Raw genomic sequence first — 22,177 nt, forward strand, 5'->3', positions numbered from 1 at the left:
GCTTCCCTTTTTATCTATATGATAAAGTTCTATGCCTATGAGTATGTCATTTCATCATTTTGCCTGGCATCGGATTCGACTAGTCGGCCCGGGGGCTTGCCGCCTTGTACTATGAGAATGCTGCCTGCAGTTGGACAAGTAGTGTGACGGCACCTAAGCCCTCTCTTGCCACAAGCCACAGTTCGTAGAGCGACTGACCGGCCGGCAAGAGGAAAAGGCAGGAAACGGTGCCCGCACGAAAAATGGCTAAGGACTAAAAGCATTTTTCATAGGACGAGTCGGCTCCTCGCCTCGCCGACCGACTGCTGAGCAGCCGGCCGGTCGGTCTCTAACTTTGCTTGCCACACTCTACTGATGGCTAAAGTACTTGCCTCCCCAAAGCGGTCAAGTACTTGACCCAGCCATAGTCCGCAGAGCGGCTGTCCGGATGGCAAGATGACAACCAAGGGAAGGTAGCAAAGGAAAAAGCCAAAAGAGTAAAAAGCAAGACAAGTCGGAAATTGGCAAAGATAATTTATACAGCAAAAGGCCCTTGGCCAACATTCAACGGAGTGTGAATACACCCCCAGCGGGTGGAACTGCGCAAGTTTAACAAATTTGTTCAAAAGAGATTACAAAATAGGAAAAGAAAGGATAACTCAGCGCCTAGGCTAGAGAGCAGCAGACGGATCGGAGGGGTCGGCGGAGGTAGAGGCTCCGGGTGGAGGAGCGTCCGCCTAGTGGGTCTCGGCTTGATCAGCATCAGCGAAAGTCGACCTGTCAGCGTCCTCCCCGTCCTCGTCCTCGTCCTCATCCTCCTCCTCACCTTCATCACTGGACGCAATCTCCTCCACCGAGTCCTCGCCGCCTTCTGGGTTCAGCCCGAACCAGTTGGGCGGCACCTCAGTGCCTGCTTCATCATGCTCAGGGAGGAAGACGGCGGTGTCCATATACTCGATGATCTCCGCAGCCCGGTGATAGAGCTGGGGCGCCACCGCCTCCAGCTCCTAGCCGGCTTCAGCATGAAGAGTGGCCAGCTGGTCCAAGCTGAGCTCGGGGTACCATCCCTTGACGAACTCCAAGGCCCAGCATGCGCCCGCTGATGTCTACTACACAACCATCTTCTTGTAGACATTGTTGGGCCTCCAAGTGCAGAGGTTTGTAGGACAACAACAAATTTCCCTCAAGTGGATGACCTAAGGTTTATCAATCCGTGGGAGGCGTAGGATGAAGTTGGTCTCTCTCAAGCAACCCTGCAACCAAATAACAAAGAGTCTCTTGTGTCCCCAACACACCCAATACAATGGTAAATTGTATAGGTGCACTAGTTCTGCGAAGAGATGGTGATACAAGTGCAATATGGATAGTAGATAATGGTTTTTGTAATCTGAAAAATATAAAAACAACAAGGTAACTAATGATAAAAGTGAGCACAAACGGTATTGCAGTGCGTTGAAACAAGGCCTAGGGCTCATACTTTCACTAGTGCAAGTTCTCCCAACAATAATAACATAATTGGACCATATAACTATCCCTCAACATGCAACAAAGAGTCACTCCAAAGTCACTAATAGCGGAGAACAAAGGAAGAGATTATGGTAGGGTATGAAACCACCTCAAAGTTATCCTTTCTGATCGATCTATTCAAGAGTCCGTAGTAAAATAACACGAAGCTATTCTTTACGTTCGATCTATCATAGAGTTCGTACTAGAATAACACCTTAAGACACAAATCAACCAAAACCCTAATGTCACCTAGATACTCCAATGTCACCTCAAGTATCCGTGGGTATGATTATACGATATGCATTACACAATCTCAGATTCATCTATTCAACCAACACAAAGAACTTCAAAGAGTGCCCCAAAGTTGTACCGGAGAGTCAAGATGAAAACATGTGCCAACCCCTATGCATCAGTTCACGAGGTCACGGAACTCGCAAGTTGATCCAAAACATACATCAAGTGGATCACATGATATCCCATTGTCACCACAGATAAGCACATGCAAGACATACATCAAGTGTTCTCAAATCCTTAAAGACTCAATCCTTTAAGATAACTTCAAAGGGAAAACTCAATTCATCACAAGAGAGTATAGGGGGAGAAACATCATAAGATCCAACTATAATAGCAAAGCTCGTGATACATCAAGATCGTGCCAACTCAAGAACACGAGAGAGAGAGAGATCAAACACATAGCTACTGGTACATACCCTCAGCCCCGAGGGAGAACTACTCCCTCATCATCATGGAGAGCACCGGGATGATGAAGATGGCCACCAAAGAGGGATTCCCCCCTCCGGCAGGGTGCCAGAATGGGTCTAGATTGGTTTTCGGTGCCTACGGAGGCTTCTGGCGGCGGAACTCCCGATCTATTCTGCTCTCCGATGTTTCTAGGGTATATGGATATATATAGGCGAAAGAAGTCGGTCAGGGGAGCCACGAGGGGCCCTCGAGGTAGGGGGCGCGCCCAGGGGGTAGGGCGCTCCCCACCCTCATGGTGGGCTCGTTACTCTTCTGGCCCAGCTCCGGTACTCCGTGGGCTTCTTCTGGTCCAAAAATGATCTCCGTGAAGTTTCAGGTCAATTGGACTCTGTTTGGTTTTCCTTTTCTGCGATACTCAAAAACAACGAAAAAAGCAGAAACTGGCACTGGGCTCTAGGTTAATAGGTTAGTCCCAAAATCATATAAAATAGCATATAAATGCATATGAAACACCCAAGGTTGATAATATAATAGCATGGAACAATCAAAAATTATAGATACATTGGAGACGTATCAAGCATCCCCAAGCTTAAGTCCTGCTCGTCCTCGAGTAGGTAAATGATAAAAACATAATTTTTGATGTGGAATGCTACCTAACATATTTCTCTAAGTAATTTTCTTTATTGTGGCAAGAATATTAAGATCCGAAAGATTCAAGACAAAAGTTTAGCATTGACATAAAAAATAATAATATTTCAAGCATACTAACAAAGTAATCATGTCTTCTCAAAATAACATGGCCAAAGAAAGCTATCCCTACAAAATCATATAGTCTGGCTATGCTCTATCTTCACCACATAAAATATTTAAATCATGCACAACCCCGATGACAAGCCAAGCAATTGTTTCATACTTTTGGAGTTCTCAAACTTTTTCAATCTTCACGCAATACATGAGCGTGAGCCATGGATATAGAACTATATGTGGAATAGAATGGTGGTTGTGGAGAAGACAAAAAGGAGAAGACAGTCTCACATCAACTAGGCGTATCAACGAGCTATGGAGATGCCCATCAATAGATATCAATGTGAGTGAGTAGGGATTGCCATGCAACGGATGCACTAGAGCTATAAGTGTATGAAAGCTCAAAAAGAAACTAAGTGGGTGTGCATCCAACTCGCTTGCTCACGAAGACCTAGGGAATTTTGAGGAAGCCCATCATTTGAATATACAAGCCAAGTTCTATAATGAAAGATTCCCACTAGTATATGAAAGTTACAACATATGAGACTCTTTATCATGAAGATCATGGTGCTACTTTGAAGCACAAGTGTGGTAAAAGGATAGTAGCATTGCCTCTTCTCTCTTTTTCTCTCATTTTATTTTTTGTTTCTTTTTTATTTGGGCCTTTTCTCTTTTTTATGGCCTCTTTTTTTTGTCCGGAGTCTCATCCCGACTTGTGGGGGAATCATAGTCTCCATCATCCTTTCCTCACTGGGAGAATGCTCTAATAATGATGATCATCACACTTTTATTTACTTACAACTCAAGAATTACAACTCAATACTTAGAACAAGATATGACTCTATATGAATGCCTCCGGCGGTTTACCGGGATGTGCAATGACTCATGAGTGACATGTATGAAAGAATTGTGAACGGTGGCTTTGCCACAAATACAATGTCAAATACATGATCATGCATAGCAATATGACAATGATGAAGCGTGTCATAATAAACAGAACATTGGAAAGTTGCATGTCAATATATCTCGGAATGGCTATGGAAATGCCATAATAGGTAGGTATGGTCGCTGTTTTGAGGAAGGTATATGGTGGGTGTAAGATACCGGCGAAAGGTGTGCGGTATTAGAGAGGCTAGCAATGGTGGAAGGGTGAGAGTGCGTATAATCCATGTACTCAACACTAGTCATAAAGAACTCACATACTTATTGCAAAAATCTATTAGTTATCGAAACAAAGTACTATGCGCATGCTCCTAGGGGGATAGATTGGTAGGAAAAGACCATCGCTCGTCCCCGACCGCCACTCATAAGGAAGACAATCAATAAATAAATCATGCTCCGACTTCATCATATAACGGTTCACCATACATTCATGCTACATGAAATCACAAACTTTAACACAAGTATTTATCAAATTCACAACTACTCAACTAGCATGACTCTAATATCACCATCTTCATATCTCAAAACAATCATCAAGCATCAAACTTCTCATAGTATTCAATGCACTTTATATGAAAGTTTTTATTATATCCCTCTTGGATGACCATCATATTAGGACTAGATTCGTAACCAAAGCAAACTACCATGCTGTTTAGAGACTCAAATTGATATAACTGAAGCATGAGAGTTCATCTATTTCTATAAAATAAAACCTCCACCGTGCTCTACCCGGATATAAGTGAAGCACTAGAGCAAATGACAAACTACTCCAAAATATATAAGTGAAGATCAATGAGTAGTCGAATAATTATGCAACTATGTGAAGACTCTCTAACATTTAAGAATTTCAGATCTTGGTATTTTATTCAAACAACAAGCAAAGCAAAAGAAAATAAAATGACGCTCCAAGCAAAACACATATCATGTGGTGAATAATAATATAGCTCCAAGTAAAGTTAACGATGAACGAAGATGAAAGAGGGGATGCCTTCCGGGGCATCCCCAAGCTTAGGCTCTTGGTTGTCCATGAATATTAATCTGTCAAACAACACAAGAAAAACAGAATCTGTCAAAAACAGAATAGTCTGTAGTAATCTGTAGCTAACGCAACTTCTGGAACCCCAAAAATTCTAAAATAAATTGCTGGACGTGAGGAATTTATCTATTAATCATCTTAAAAAAGAATTAACTAAATAGTACTTTTCAAATAAAAATGGTAGCAGTTCTCGTGAGCGCTAAAGTTTCTGTTTTTTACAGCAAGATCAACAAGACTTTCCCCAAGTCTTCCCAACGGTTCTACTTGGCACAAACAATAATCAAAACATAAAAACTCAATCATAACATAGGATAGATGATTTATTTATTACTAAACAGGAACAAAAATAAAATTGGGTTGCCTCGCAACAACCGCTATCGTTTAACGCCCCTAGCTAGGCATGATGATTTCAATGATGCTCACATAAAAGATAATAATTGAAACATAAAGAGAGCATCATGAAGAATATGACTAGCACATTTAATTCTAACCCACTTCCTATGCACAGGGATTTTGTGCGCAAACAATTCATGGGAACAAGAATCAACTTGCATAGGAAAGCAAAACAAACATACCTTCAAGATTTTAAGCACATAGAGAGGAAACTTGATATTAGTGCAATTCCTACGAGCATATATTCCTCCCGCATAATAATTTTCAGTAGCATCATGAATGAATTCAACAATATAACCATTACATAAATCATTCGTTTCATGATCTACAAGCATAGAAATTTTATTACTCTCCACATAAGCAAATTTCTTCTCATTCGGAATAGCGGGAGTATCATAAGAAACTCGAATACTATAAATTGTTTCCACATTAAAGGAGTAATGTTCAGAAAAAGGGTAATCATAATCATGACAAGGTTTATAAATATAATCATCACTACTTTTTATAGCATAAGTATCATCACAATAATCATCATAAGTAGCAACTTTGTTCTCATCATAATCGATTGAAACCTCTTCCAAGATAGTGGAATCATTACTAAATAAAGTCATGACCTCTCCAAATTCACTTTCATAATTATCACAATAAGATTCAACATCCTCCAAAATAGTGGGATCATTACTTCCTAAAGTTGACACTCTTCCAAACCCACTTTCATCAATATAATCATCATAAGTAGGAGGTATGCTATCATCATAATAAATTTGCATATCAAAACTTGGGAGACTACAAATATCATCTTCATTAAACGTAGCATCCCCAAGCTTGGGACAAACATTAATTGCAGCAAATATATTTTGAAACCTGTCATTCTCATCAAACATAGCATCCCCAAGCTTGGGCCTTTTCATATCATAAGCATAATCACTCTCATCATTAATAGTATGGATAGCACCAATAGTAGTATAGCAATTATCATCATCACAATGAGTAATAGAAGCAACATCATTTGGGAGGGATGCCTTTTTACCTTTGCTTCCCCGTCTTTTCTTTTTCTTCTTCACATCATGTGTGGGTTTATTCCTCTTTTTGGAGCTCTTTATTGATGAGATTGGTTGAATAGAAGGCTCCTCCTCATAACCTGATTCATCATAAGAAATAATAGGAGGATATTGGGAAGCCTCTTCCCTTTCATTAGTATTCTCTTCATCCTCTATTTGTTTTCTTTTCTTTATGTAATTGGCAATATAAGGATTTTCAATGCAATTCACCGCACAATACATATAAATTTCTTTTAGATCAATATCAAGGAATTTCTCAAGGTTATATTCCGGAATATGCTTAGTTTGACGTTTCATTTCTTCATAACCCAAAAGCAAACTAAGTTCATTATGATGTGCATGGGAAATCAAGTCATCAAAATTTTTGGACACGATTCGATCATGAAACAATTTGCATTTGATATTTAAATGACCATGCTCATTGCAAAGTTCACAAGTATGACTAGTGCAATAATCATTAGTACTAGGGATATTTAAGGAGTTCATACTAATAACATTGCAATCATGCCCATCATTCAAAGATTTAGTGCCAAATATTTTATAGACTTCTTCTTCTAGCACTAGAGCACAATTTTCCTTTCCATCATTCTCACGAAAGATATTAGAAAGATGAAACATATGAGGCAAACTCAATTCCATTTTTTTGTAGTTTTCTTTTATAAACTAAACTAGTGCTAAAACAAGAAACTAAAAGATTCGATTGCAAGATCTAAAGATATACCTTCAAGCACTCACCTCCTCGGCAACGGCGCCAGAAAAGAGCTTGATGTCTACTACACAACCTTCTTCTTGTAGATGTTGTTGGGCCTCCAAGTGCAGAGGTTTGTAGGACAGCAGCAAATTTCCCTCAAGTAGATGACCTAAGGTTTATCAATCCATGGGAGGTGTAGGATGAAGATAGTCTCTCTCAAGCAACCCTGCAACCAAATAACAAAGAGTCTCTTGTGTCCCCAACACACCCAATACAATGGTAAATTATATAGGTGCACTAGTTCTGCGAAGAGATGGTGATACAAGTTAAATATGGATAGTAGATAATGGTTTTTGTAATTTGAAAATATAAAAACAGCAAGGTAACTAATGATAAAAGTGAGCACAAACGGTATTGCAATGCGTTGAAACAAGGCCTAGGGCTCATACTTTCACTAGTGCAAGTTTTCCCAACAATAATAACATAATTGGATCATATAACTATCCCTCAACATGCAACAAAGAATCACTCCAAAGTCACTAATAGCGGAGAACAAATGAAGAGATTATGGTAGGGTACGAAACCACCTCAAAGTTATCCTTTTTGATCGATCTATTCAAGAGTCCATAGTAAAATAACACGAAGCTATTCTTTCCGTTTGATCTATCATAGAGTTCGTACTAGAATAACACCTTAAGACACAAATCAACCAAAACCCTAATGTCACCTAGATGCTCCAATGTCACCTCAAGTATCCATGGGTATGATTATACGATATGCATCACACAATCTCAGATTCATCTATTCAACCGACGCAAAGAACTTCAAAGAGTGCCCCGAAGTTTCTACCGGAGAGTCAAGACGAAAATGTGTGCCAACCCATATGCATAAGTTCATGAGGTCACGGAACTCGCAAGTTGATCACCAAAACATACATCAAGTGGATCACGTGATATCCCATTGTCACCATAGATAAGCACATGCAAGACATACATCAAGTGTTCTCAAATCCTTAAAGACTCAATCCGATAAGATAACTTCAAAGGGAAAACTCAATTCATCACAAGAGAGTAGAGGGGGAGAAACATCATAAGATCCAACTATAATAGCAAAGCTCATGATACATCATGATCGTGCCAACTCCAGAACACGAGAGAGAGAGAGAGATCAAACACATAGCTACTGGTACATACCCTCAGCCCCGTGGGAGAACTACTCCCTCCTCGTCATGGAGAGCACCGGGATGATGAAGATGGCCACTGGAGAGGGATTCCTCCCTCTAGCAGGGTGCCGGAACGGGTCTAGATTGGTTTTCGGTGGCTACGGAGGCTTCTGGCGGCGGAACTCCTGATCTATTCTGCTCTCCGATGTTTCTAGGGTATATGGATATATATAGGCGAAAGAAGTCAGTCAAGGGAGCCCAAGGGGCCCACGAGGTAGGGGGCGCGCCTAGGGGGGGTAGGGCACGTGCCCCACCCTCGTGGTGGCCTCGGGACTCCTTTGGCCCAACTCCGGTACTCCGTGGGCTTCTTCTGGTCCAAAAATGATCTCCGTGAAGTTTCAGGTCAATTGGACTCTGTTTGGTTTTCCTTTTCTGCGATACTCAAAAACAACGAAAAAACAGAAACTGGCACTGGGCTCTAGGTTAATAGGTTAGTCCCAAAAATCATATAAAATAGAATATAAATGCATATAAAACATCCAAGGGTGATAATATAATAGCATGGAACAATAAAAAATTATAGATACGTTGGAGACGTATCACCCGCCCGGGCGGAGGAGCCTTTCCATGCCTCGAAGCGGCCGATGGCCACCTCCAACCGGTCGGAGGTCCGGCAGACGATGCTCAGAAGTGGAGTACCAGGCCAGAGGGTGGCGACCACCTGGGCCCCAGCACGCTGAAGACGGCGGAGATCCTGGTGCACTGGCTGGAGACGAGCCTGGATGGCAAGGAACTTCTCGGCGAGGGTGCACGAGGCGTTGGGCGCGATCGTAGCACCAGCTCGTCGCCGCTCGTCATGACGAGCTTCGACGGCTTGGCTGGCGGCGACAAAATAGCCGGGGAAGTACTCCGCATAAAGAAGAAAAAGAAACATGAAGCCACAAGGCAACTCATATGACAAGTCGGCCGGCAGAAGAAAGAGAGGGGCAACTCACCATCGAGCAAATCCTCGATCTCACCGTAGCCCTCCGACAAGGCTTTCTCCTTGTCCGCCCACTTCGAGCGTTCAGTCTCAAATTCGGCCTCAAGGGCCTCCTCCGCGTCCTGAAGCTTCTGCAACTCCGCTTAGTGCTTGTCTGCCTGTTCAGCCAGCTGCTTGGCCAGGCAGTCTTGCTCCTGTTCCAACTTGAGGCACTCCTCCTCCTTAGCATGCAGCGCGGTCGGAGCCTCACCCATTTGCTGCCACAAGGTGGCATTGGCTCCTGCAGAAGGTAAGAAGAAGAAGAGGTCAATAAATGAACAAGAAAAGGTAGTTTCCAGAAGATCCGACCCGACTGTTCAGCAGTCGGCCCGAATCTCGGGGGCTACACCCCGCGGGTGCGCTGGCGCGCCCCCGCGAGAGTAAAAGAGTGGAGTGCTTACTCCGGCTGTCGACCAGCTCGGTAGTCCGCCTGGCCAGCTCCCGGACTTGGGAGTTGTAGGCGGCCGCACGAATGTTGTGGTAATCCTACAACGAAATCAACAGAAGAAAAGAAGGAGTCGGCACTCAGAACTTACCTTTAAGTTCTGAGCCGCCTGCTTAGCAGCCAGCCCGGAACTCGGGGGCTACACCTAGTGTGTGCGCTGATGCGCCCCCGCAGAAGATTGCCAAAATTAAAAGCAAAACACAAGGAACATACCCGGACGGCGGCTCGTGGTGCCAGGAATGTCTTCGTGTACTCCTGGTGGGCGTCACATTGGGCCTAGAGCAAGGAATGGACTTCCTGAGCAGCCTTGTTCAGGACGCCCGTCCCGCCTCCAGACGTCCACTCCCACAGAACAGCGCTAGAGGCCTCCACTTCTGGGGCCGACGAGCTCGAAGCCCCAATCTCCTGAGGCCACGACGCCGAAGTCGCCTTCACCGCGCGCTGACGCGTCGGAGTGCGGACGACGGGAGTCGCCCCCACCACCATCTCGCCACCGACTTGAGGCGCCGGCGGCGTGTCGGGCCGGCTGCCCGGATCCTCGGCAGCCGGCGTCCGCTGGATCACCTCTGCCTCCGGGATGGCAGCGTCGCCTCCCTCCCTCTCCATGACCGGCTGGTCATTGCCGGCCACTCCAGACGGCACCAAGACCTCTGGCGCCAGCGGCATAGAGCTCAGCGGGATGACCAGCTGAGGAGCCTCGCCACCCGTGGCTCCCTTGCCTACACCCTGGCATCCGCCTCCGCCTGGGCCTTGGCCGCTGCGTCCGCCTTCTCCCGCGCCACCTTGGCGGCGTCCGCCTTTGCCCGCTCTGCCCTCTCCTTCTCCTTGAGCGCCTCCCGCGTGTTCCTCTCCGTCGCCTCCTGGAGATCGGTGAGCGGGTCGATGCGGCGGGTGTTGGAGGAGCCCTCCACCCCCAACAATGGAGGCAGAAGCCGACCGCTCAAGAGAGAGCGGGGCTTTGTCCACACATGGCCAGGAAAATTCAAAAAAGTTGTGAGAAAGAACACAGAAAAAACAAAGGAAAGCACAAGGGAAGATATGCTCTTACGCGAATACTGTGGGCGGATGCTTCAGGGCCCTCTAGTACCGAGCTGCCCTTGCAGCGGCCTCCTCCCGCCTTGTCGCTGCGGCCGAGCCCTTGGGCTTCTTCGACTGACTACCTTGCAGCTGCGCACCGACTCGATGTTTCGGTGCGCTGCCTGGTACAGGCGGCGCTGCTGAAGAGCTTGCCCACGCCTTATGGGCAACCGGCTGGTGACGTGGCACGTGCTCCTCCTCGTCGTTGTCCGGCCAGTCCTCAAGACTGCCGCCGCCTCCTCCAAAGCCGCCTGCTCCATCGCCACCACCCGCGGCATCATCCTCCTCCATGGTGGCCGCCCCTAGATCGAGGCCGTCCACGTCACTCACCCCCCGGTCCGTCATGTACTCCCGGCCCTGCGCTAGGGCGTCGGCGGCCGGCTGGGTTGTAAGAAGCCGCATCATGGCCGGCTAGTCAGTCGGCAAAGAAGAGCCCGGTGGGCGAAGAAAAGAGAAGGAGTCGGAGAACTTACCGCAGGCGGCGGGTGCGCGCGAGTGTACGGCCGCTTGCCGAACCTCCACTCTGACTCCGAGAGCTTGTGGTTCATGATCTCATTCACCAGGCGGGCCACCTCCGTGGCCAACATCTCCTTGGTGCTCAGCCGACACGGGTCTCGATGCCCGCTCATCTGGCTGATCAGATGAGGCCGGCCTTGGAGAGGAAGGACTCAGCACTCCACGAATGCGGTCAGCAGATCAGAGGCCTGGAGGCCCTCCGCTTCCGTCATCTCCTGGAGCCGGGTGACGGTGGCGGTGGAGGAGGCCGACAGGTGCTTCGGCTTGAATGTCCAGTTGGTCCGCGGTTCGGCTGGTCGGCCGGCCACGTAGGCCGGCGGTTGACGAAGTCCAGCGCCGGGTTGACGTTCTTCACGTAGAAGTATGACTTTTGCCAGAGCTTGACGGAATGGGTCACGACAATGGGTGGGAAATGGTTGCCGGCTCCTGGGCGCCGCACCGCGACAAAAGCGCCGCACTGAGCCGGCTCGTCCTTGGCAGAGACGCCAAGCTTGGTGTAGAAGAACTCTCCCGCCAGCTCGAGGGTGGGGAGGACGCCGAGGTAGCCCTCGCACAGCGTGACGAAGGCCGACAGCAGCACCACCGTGTTCGGTGTGAGGTGGTGCGGCCGGAGGTTATAGAACTGAAGGAAAGAGCGGAGAAAGCCGCTCGCCGGCATGCCGAAGCCCACGGAGGAAATGCGAGTAGAAGACGACGTGCTCGCCTTCCTCTGACGCTGGCGAGATCTCCTTCGCCGGCGGCACGCGCGTCCGCACATAGCCCTCGCTAGGCAACTGGCGCGTGTTGCGGAGGAAAGAGATGTGGTCCTGGATGTTGTTGGAGTCGTCCCAGTCGCCGGCCCGCTCTCGTGCCATGGGAGCTCGAGGCTGGCAGAGCAATGGCGTGGAGGAGGGGCTGGATTTGGTGACGGCGGGCCGCAGTAGCACTTCGGCGTAGCACGGGAGTGTGGCGGCGGCAGAGAGGAAGAAGAGGAGAAGCGAGCAAAGGGAGAGGAGGGTGCGTGAGCCAGAGCCACTCCCTCTCCCCCTACTTATAGCCCTGGGCTGCGAAGCCGAGGGGACGGCACATGGGGATCGTGGGATTAACTGTGCCCACGACCCCACGATCCCGCATTAACCACGCCGTAACAGCATGGAGTAATTATGCCCCAGAATTCCAACCGTTCTCCTCGGCCACAGCGGATCTGCGAGTGTGCCGAGGCCCAGTAGTGGTGGGCCATGGCCTGCTACGATGTCCTATCACGCGCGTGGGCTGGCAGGCGGCCTGGCCGGCTGGCGACACATGGCGAGCAGCAAGCAGGCGGCAAGATTGGCGCCATGCCGGCGCACCACCAAGCTCACGCCAAGACATTTTGAAAACCACCAGGCAGCCCGCCTGGTCGCGTCTGACTCCCAACAGTCGGCATTCCAGAAGACGGATGAAGCAAAAGACGATGAATGCTTGAGTTCTTATGTATGCTATTGTTTGTTCACGATAGAGTTTCCGGAGTGCGAGGCTTGCTACTATGAACCACTAGGGTTTTCCGATCGTCAGCAAGGCAAGTAACACTTTGATCATATCCCTTTACTACCCAGTTTTTATGCATTAGTCTCAACTCTAAAACATTGCATGAGTAGGATTGATAACATGTGGGTATTTGGGAAGTAGTAGATGAGGTAGGAACCTATTGCCTTTTATTTCAAACCATGGGTGTTACTACGTTATGCTTACACTGCTATGCTATGCTTGTAGACGTGGTTTGGTTTTGAGAGAATTCATGAAAGTTGTGAGAGTTATTGTTAACTAAGGTTTAACTTAAGGTGGCTATTTTAATACACATCTAGGTGGATTGGTTTGTGGGCACCTGGGGAATCCAGTGCTGTCCAAGGAGATCCTGGGGTATCCGTGTGATTTTCCTATGGTTCGCCACCCAGGCTCAAAGGGGATCATAAAATTGTTCATGCTAGAAACTTCCGTGTGCAGCCACAAGCCATTATGGGCTCTGGCATAGTTGAGTAAGTTGTGGGAATCCTTGCCATGATGGGCTAGCAGATGTAGGGGAATGTAGGTGTACCGACCTATCTATAGGTTAAGGGGACCTCTTAGGAAAGACTGTGTCTCAGTCATCCGTTTCTCAAACATCCTGCAGTGCGAGAAATTCAACGGAGGAGATCGAGTCTTGTGGGGAAAAGTGCGCAAACCTTTACAGAGTGTACAAACTAATCAAGATTAGCCGTGTCCCCGGTTATGGACATTTTGAGTATCTGGTACTTTAATTATTATGTTGATCTCATCACTTTACTTAATTAATTTGTTGGGTTGATAAATTTTAATTGGGATTGAGTTGGGGTTACCTTCTCAATGTTTTCAACAAACTTGGTAGATAAATAAAACATACTCCTTTGTTGTAGGGAAAAATTAGCTTTATGCAAATGATAACCATAGAGCCTCCACTAGCCATATATGCATGTAGTGATAGCTGTTATTTGCTCATTGCTCTATAGTGTTATCTTGCCAGCGTATTCCATGTACTGACCTACACAGGCTGCAACATATTATGTTGCAGAATTTTCAGACGAAGAGTAAGGTGCGCTAGGTCGTTGTCATGCACTCAGTTTTGCCGTGTAGTTGGATGGACTCTTCTACCTTCGAAGCTTCCGTTGTTATCTTATTTAGATGACCTCCAGCCATATTATTGTAATAAGTTCTCTTTTGAGACATTCGATGTAATAAGTGTGTTATTGAACTCTGTTATAAATCCTCGAGTACTGTGTGTGTCAGCAATACCGATCCAGGGATGACACTTAAGCACAGAGACTTGACCGTCTGAGGTCGGGTAGCTACAAGATGGTATTAGAGCATATGTTGACTGTAGGACACGACCACTAGGACAAGCCACATGATACTCTTCTCTACTCATTTATGACTCTTCTCCATTTTCTACTCTATAGATGGCAGACCCAAGGAACAAGTTCACTCAACCGAATGACGACACCCCTTTCGGACGACACTTGAAGGAATTCACTAGGTACCCGAGCATCAGAATACCAAGTTTCACCGGGACCTACACCACCACTTTACCAGAAGATGAGCGCTGGATGATTTGAGTTCATGTTCCAGGACGGACGTTTACACTAGTTACTGAGCCCATAGAGTTCTCCTTTGATGCACCAACCTGGAGTCTAGGAAAGTGCATGGCCGCCCACATCGCCATCGGATGCATCGGCGAGGTATACAATAAGGAGCTTAAGGACACCATCTACCAGATATGTGGACGCCGAGATGAGCAATGGGAGATGATTTGCACCAGGAGGGATAAATCCATTGCAGCCTACACCATGAGTTAAATCAGCGCATTCATCGTCAGGAGAACCAGATGTGCGCCAGCATGATAGACATGAAGAAGGTGATGACCCGGAACGTGGAGATAGAAGCGGAACTCAAGTCTACACGCGATGGATATGAACAAGAAATTGCAGTACTACTGGAGAAGAATGAAGACCTGAAGAAGAAGCTAGGGATATTCATGGGAGATCCCGAACCTGAGGAGGACAACCATCCTAAAGACTACATAATAATTGACGACACCGACTCCGACCCCGACAGTGATGATGATTATGAAGACGAAGCTGGAGCAGATATCATGGAGTCTTCCACCGATCAAAATTTCTATACGGCCATCATATTATCATTAGTATTCTCCCATGTATAAAGAAATAGTCTGAGCTTTTGTAACGGTAGTTTAGATCTATTGTATGATCTTGTTTGAATTGAGTGGTGTGAAATGAATGTGTTTGTCGCATGTGCATATGGGCAGTGATTTCTCTTTAGACCTCACTCTATTCTGTTCTCACCCCTCTAAACCTATCAGATGCCTCCGAGAAGTGACCCCGGATTTGTCTTCCCACCGGTGCTCTCTCAGTTGATCCAACAGCAGAATGCCTTGATGAAATTGCTAGTCTAAAACCAAGGCAACAACAACAACAACAACAACCCACCGCCACCACCTCCAGTTGACAATTTAGCCTGTTTCCTAAGATTGAATCCGCCGGTGTTCTCTAGTAGCACCGAGATGATTGTTGCTGATGACTGGCTCCACAGGATTGGAAGGGAGCTGACCACCGCAGGTTGCACAGATGCTGAGAAGGTGCGCTTTGCCGCACACCAACTAGATGGACCCGCAACCTCATGGTGGGAGAACTACACTGCCATTTTCCCCGTAGCCAATGTCACTTGGGATCAATTTCAGCAAGCATTCCGCACTGCACATGTCTCAACTGGAGCTATGAGTATGAAGAAGCGTGAGTTTCACAACTTACGCCAGGGAAATCATACTGTGGGGCAGTACGTGGATGAGTTCAGCAAGTTAGCCCGCTATGCCCCAGATGATGTGGCCACAGATGCCGCGAAGCAGGAGAAGTTTATGGAAGGGCTGAACGATGAGTTGAGTATGCAGTTGATGGTGGCGACATTCCCTAACTACCAGGAATTGGTAGACAAGGATCTTATGATTGAAGGCAAGTAGAAGCAAATAGAGAGCCGCAAAAGGAAGTATGGATAGGGGAAGTACCACTCTGGAGCTCAGCAGAAGCCTCCTTTTACCCCGAACTCGGGAGGACATACCCATCATAACCATGGAGGCCATACTCACAATGGAGGAAGTTCACATAACCATAGTGGCCCTAAGAATGGAAATGGGAACGGAGGGAACAACAATCAGAACCATTCCAACCCAGCAACACCCGCCAAGAAGGACCTAAGTCATGTCACCTGTTACAAGTGTGGGAAGATTGAACACTACACCAATGATTGTTCTGAGTTGAAGAATGGTAATGGAAATGGAAGTTCTGGGAAGAAGCCCAACCCGTTCACCAGAGGACAGGTGAACCACGTTAACGTGGAGGAAGTCGAAGAGAAGCCTGATGCAGTGATTGGTAAGTTTTTGATTAAGTCATTTACTGCTATTGTTCTTTTTGACACTGGTGCATCGCATTCATACATTGGCGGTGTCAAAACCGGCGGATCTCGGGTAGGGGGGTCCTGAACTGTGCGTCTAAGGTCGATGGTAACAGGAGACAGGGGACACAATGTTTTACCCAGGTTCGGGCCCTCTCTATGGAGGTAATACCCTACGTCCTGCTTGATTGATCTTGATAAATATGAGTATTACAAGAGTTGATCTACCACGAGATCGTAATAGCTAAACCCTAGAGGTCTAGCTCGTATGGCTATGATAATGTGTCTCCCTCCAGACTAAGTCGTCCGGTTTATATAGACACCGGGAGGATCTAGGGTTACACAAGGTCGGTTACAAAGAAAGGAATCTACATATTTAGCCGCCAAGCTTGCCTTCCACGCCAAGGAGAGTCCCATCCGGACATGGGTGTAGTCTTCGGTCTTCGTATCTTCGCAGCCCATCAGTCCGGCCCATGGCTAACAGGCCGGACGCCTGAGGACCCCTTAGTCCAGGACTCCCTCAGTAGCCCCTGAACCCGGATTCAATGACAAGGTATCCGTCGCGTAGGCCTATCTTCGGCATTGCAAGGAGGGTTCCTTCTTTCGAACTCCAAAATAGTCTTCGAATGTATCGACGTGTCCGGACCTGTAACACACACACCACACACAACCGCAGAGAGAATATAATATTCCAGGAATCCAATCTGCTGACAACTTTTTTGTCAGGACCCCGATTCCAAGTAACATCGATCTAGCCGGTAACACCTCATATCACTTTGTGGCCTCACGCACGGTATTCCCACGGGTGTCGCCTTACCATGGCCGGGACCGTTTGTGCCTTTTGGCTCACGTATATGATAGTGTTGCTAGCATCCATATGACAGAGAACCCGGGCCGACATGGCTAGTCGTGAACCCAACGCGGCACCAACCTATGGGGACATGCATACATGAGTCACATCGAGCATGTCGGTCAGCAGCGTGTGAATCTGGCTGTAGCACTGGGCTAACAGGACTCTGGGAACCCGGGCTGTAGCAGGCTAGGCAGGGCTCCGGATGTCACCGCGTGACATTTCCCCGAAGGTACAGACACAGGAACGAAGTGAAACACATGCCGGCCAGTCAAGTGTCCTGAGCAGTAGTGCTGGGCTAGCAGGACTCTGGTGTACTGGGCTGTAGCGGACTACTTTGGCTCATGGAAGCACTAGACTACATTTCCCCATAAGAGAGGCTGCCAAGGATAAACAACTAGATGGTCGGATCCCACACATACCAAGCATTTCAATCATACACACAATATGCTCGATATGTGTAAATACAACATGGCATCACAACATAACTCTATGACTCAAGTATTTATTCATTAGGCTCCGAGGAGCGAGATATTACAAACATGGGTCTCATGAACCAACAATCGTAGCATACAAATCAAAGCACATGCGGAAAATTAACATGTCTAAGTACAGACATCTACAAATGAAAAAAACTAAGAAGCCTGACTATCTACCAGATCCTGCCGAGGGCACAAGATTGTAGCTGAGGTATCAAGCTAAACGTCGAAGTCCACACGGAACTACTAGCGAGACTGACGTCTCTCTGCAAAACATAAAATAGGAAAACGTGAGTACAAATGTACCCAGCAAGACTTACATCAGAGCTATCTACATATGCATCGGTATCAATAAAGGGGGTGGTGGAGTTTAACTGCAGCAAGCCAGCTTTGACTCAGTGGCTAACCTGAACTACGACTACAAGCAACTCTTTTGAGGTGGCACACACGAGTCCACATATTCACCATCCAATACACCACTATGGATCCGCTCCCGTCTCCCTATGAGAAGGCCATCCATAGCACTCACACTTATCTTGCGAGTTTTAGAGTATCCACTTTCACTTGTCTATGAACTGTTATAGGCAACCCAGAAGTCCTTTACCGTGGACGCGACTATTCGAATAGTTTTATACCCTACAGGGGTGTACTTCGTCACACATGTTTCCACCACTTAGTGTCTGCACACGACATGTGCTCGTCAGACTTCAAGCGAAAGCCGACGTGGGTGTAGACCACGACCTGACTAACCACACAAGTCTCTAGTCCAGGTTTATCACCTATTCGGGTTCCATCCGCGAGGAGATCCGTTTGGAGTTTCGCTCACAGCCCCAAACGATGTGTGCAGGGTTCCCGAGACACCAAACGGGCGCCCGGTACACTGTGCCACGGTGTATCTACCGCATCATAGCCCACCCCTAGGGTCAGCGCTACGCACGGCCGCCAACACATATCCTATAAACACCAGAAACTAGTTGCAACTCCTGGGCAGAGGACGAGAGGGGTCAGTAAGTCGAGCGGGGTCATATTTCAGGGCCCAATGTGTGGTAGTAGTTGTTTCATGGATCACAAACACAGAACTCAGTTCCTAAGGATGGTTTCAATGAAACAACCCACCATGTACTCCTACATGGCCTCTTATCGATACCTTTACCAAATCATGTTCACACACTTAGCTCTCAACAGTAGGACATGTTCACACACCTCCGATTCATCCCCGATGAATCAGACCTGACACAATTCTATGCAATAGCAGGCATGACAAACAAGCATGAATGAGTAGGCACATCAGGGCTCAAACAACTCCTACTCATGCTAGTGGGTTTCATCTATTTACTGTGGCAATGACAGGTCATGCAGAGGATAAGGGGTTCAACTACCGCAGCAGGTAACAGATGAATCGTTGTTGTCCTAATGCAGTAAAAGAGAGCAGGAGTGAGAGAGTGGGATTGTATCGGAATGAGCAAGGGGTTTTGCTTGCCTGGCACTTCTGAAGATGATATAGCTCTTCATCGGTGTCATCGATCACGTCGTCGGAAACATCATCTACTAAGAGGGAACAACCACCGACAAACACAAAAGGAACCACAATCAATGCAATGCACATTCATATGAATGATATGTCATATTAAAGTACTGAATTGACCTAGTGCAACAGTTAGTCATATTCATTGAAGTGGAATTCAAACCTATAGCAAATTCCAACTCCAAAGCTAATTACCATTTATTCCATAATCATGAATTGTCCTATTCAGTGAGGTTAACTTGTTCAAACATGCATGAAAATGCCATAAACAGATTCTTTGGATTTTTCTGATCATCTTTCATATATAAATTATTTGCATTGGAGTTATAGATTATTTTCTATGATTTTTTGAAGTTTTGGATATTTTCTGAAAATAAAAAATCATTTCTGATTTATTTCAAAATTCCAGAAAGTAAATACCACGTCAGCCTGACGTCAGGGTGATGTCAGCAGGTCAAAGGCGTCGACCAGGTCAAACCTGACCAGTGGGACCCACTGGTCAGTGACCCAGTCAACTAAATAAGTTAGTTAGCCCTAACTAACTAGCCTGGGCCCACTGGTCAGCGATTGTAGCGACTAACCTAACTAGTTAATTAGTGCTAACTAGAGTAATTAGTCGGGCGGGGCTCGTAAGTCAGTGAGAGAGGGGGGGGGGGGTCAAACCGGGCAGTGAGGTCAACCCACGCCGGTCAACGGGTCAGCGGTCGCCGGCGTTTAGCCGCCGGCTACGACAGAGACGGCGGGGTGGCTCGGAAATGCTCTACAGGGCACCATTCGATGCGCGAGTTGCACCTACGGGTTCCTGGGAGTGAGGCGCATCCGTTGGTGGTGGTGGTAGGAGCTGCGGTGGTCAGGATCGATGGCGGCGACCAAATCGTTGGCGGCCGGAGTTCGGACATGTGTGGTTTGGCGCTAGGGGGCACAACATGTCAAATGGGTGGGCGCGCCTGGCTCCTGGGAGAGTGCTATGCACGGAGCAAAGCTAGGACGCGGGTGGCAGCAGCTGTGGCCGCGGCGACCATGAGGCACGACGCCGACGAGCTTCAGCGTCCGCGCAACTACGGCCTAGAGGAGGCGGTGAGCAACGGGGTTCTGAGGGGGAGGAAGAGAAGCTCACCGCGAGCATGATGGGAAGGTCAGTGGGCGCGGGGGTGGTCCGGAGCGAGCAGGGCGACGGTGGCGATCTCGGTGACCCGAGGAGGAAGAAGAAGTTAGGGCCGACGCTTCGGGGCGTTTGGCGTCGCGTGAGTCGACAGAGAGATGTCGGCGATGGTGGCGGAGCTCCTGGGCATGTCGGAGAGGTGAGGAGGAGGCGGTGGTCGCGGTGGTGCACGTCGGCGGCGACGAGCTCCGCTCGGTCGCGAGAAAGAGAGAGAGAGAGCAGAGAGGGGAGTGAGGTCCAGGGAGAGGAGGGGAAGCGAGAGGGAGCGCTGGGTGTCTCCGTGGCACGTCTGGAGGGCCGGGGTCGTGCGGCTGAAGCAGGAGGTGGCAAGGCGTCATCGGCGCGCTCGCCACGCACCTACCTGTCCTCCTGGTAGGAGGAAGAAGACCACTCAGCCCCTGGTGGGCTGGGCCTCTTCTGCCAGGTAAGGCCCAGGTACTCCCTCCTTCTCTGTTTTCTATTTTAATTACTGTTTTCTATTTTATTTCCTCTCTGTTTTGATTTAGTTTTAGCCACTAAATCATTTTCATAAATTCTGTAGGTTATTATATGGCATGCTAAAATATATACAAAGCCACTCACAAACTTCCAGAATTATTGAAGTTATATTTAATATATATATTAAATATAAATCCAAAGCAAATAATTATTGGATTAATTCAAATGGCCAAAATAAATGTTTCTGAGCTCATAAAAATATTGGTTTAAATTTTAGCTCTTGCCAATAATTCTATGGAATAACAGGAACATTTTATTGGACTCATTTGAGAAGATTTTTAAAGTTGGTTATTTTTGAACTGATTTCTGAGGGTTTCAACAAACCTCAATTCAAATTTCAGAAATTAAACATGATGCATGGATGCTCTCTTATGCAACTATTGCAAACAATTCTAGGGCTGTGACAACTCACCCCCACTAAACGAGAATCTCATCCCGAGATTCAAGACGTGAGGTAAGAAGACAGAGGGGACACAAATCTAATGCAATCCTCATGACCCAACTGCTCTTCTCGAATATATTGATCCATTTCATCATATTGATCTTGGCGTCTTGCTTTGAGATCTACGTCCAACATGACAACGAGTAGAAAGGGACAATTTTTAGAAGAATCGATCTTCTTGAGGTTCGAGCAACTTAGGATCATCTTGATGATCACAAGATAAACTCACGGAATGAGACATAGAAACATCTCTCGAGCTAAGAGGCAAAACTTGCATCAGGAGCGATAGAAGAAACAATTTGACGAGGGTTTCAAAGTAGCGAGGGAAATTGCCATGATTCCAAAACGGGGCACCTCGGGGAAGGTGACTCGAAGAACTATTCCCTTAAGTGGCAAAAGAATTACTTTTGATACAAGATCATTGAAATTCTTTATACCAGCCTAAGGCATTCACAAATGATCGTGTGAACGAATTCCAAAAGAATGGCATACCCATACCAGAATGGATGATGTGGACTACCTTGTTGAAGACAACACAATGGATGATTTTGCTTATCATCGGGAATGGATGGGACCCATAGTAGGACCACTTTTGAAGATGATCCTAAACAGTAATTACGGAGGTGCAAGCTGGGAACAAAATGCAAATGCTGGGAATGATTCTGGTAACTGGGAATAACTCAATGAGAGTGATTCCACCGTTCGAATGGTCATAGCTTAATCGAGGAAACCAGGAGCACAAGAATCCCTAAGGAACAACTTATAGGATAAGTCGCATGAAATCCTCGCGGAGAAGATGGACAATTTGCCCAATCAAGATACTATAGTGATAGATTCTCCGGCTAGGTGCGTCGGCCAGAACATCAACCTTGTCGGGACCTACATCATAGATCTTGGAGAAGTTCCAACCATCATATCTGCCTGAGATTCAGATCTGGTTGGTAACGGGATATTTTAGACAACATGTCCGGAAAGAAAGTTTGCAACACAAACCGACGAGACGATGTTGCG

This window comes from Triticum urartu, chromosome 2A (assembly GCF_056163025.1).
Source record: "Triticum urartu cultivar PI428250 chromosome 2A, HENAU_Tu73, whole genome shotgun sequence".
Taxonomy (NCBI): Eukaryota; Viridiplantae; Streptophyta; class Magnoliopsida; order Poales; family Poaceae; genus Triticum; species Triticum urartu.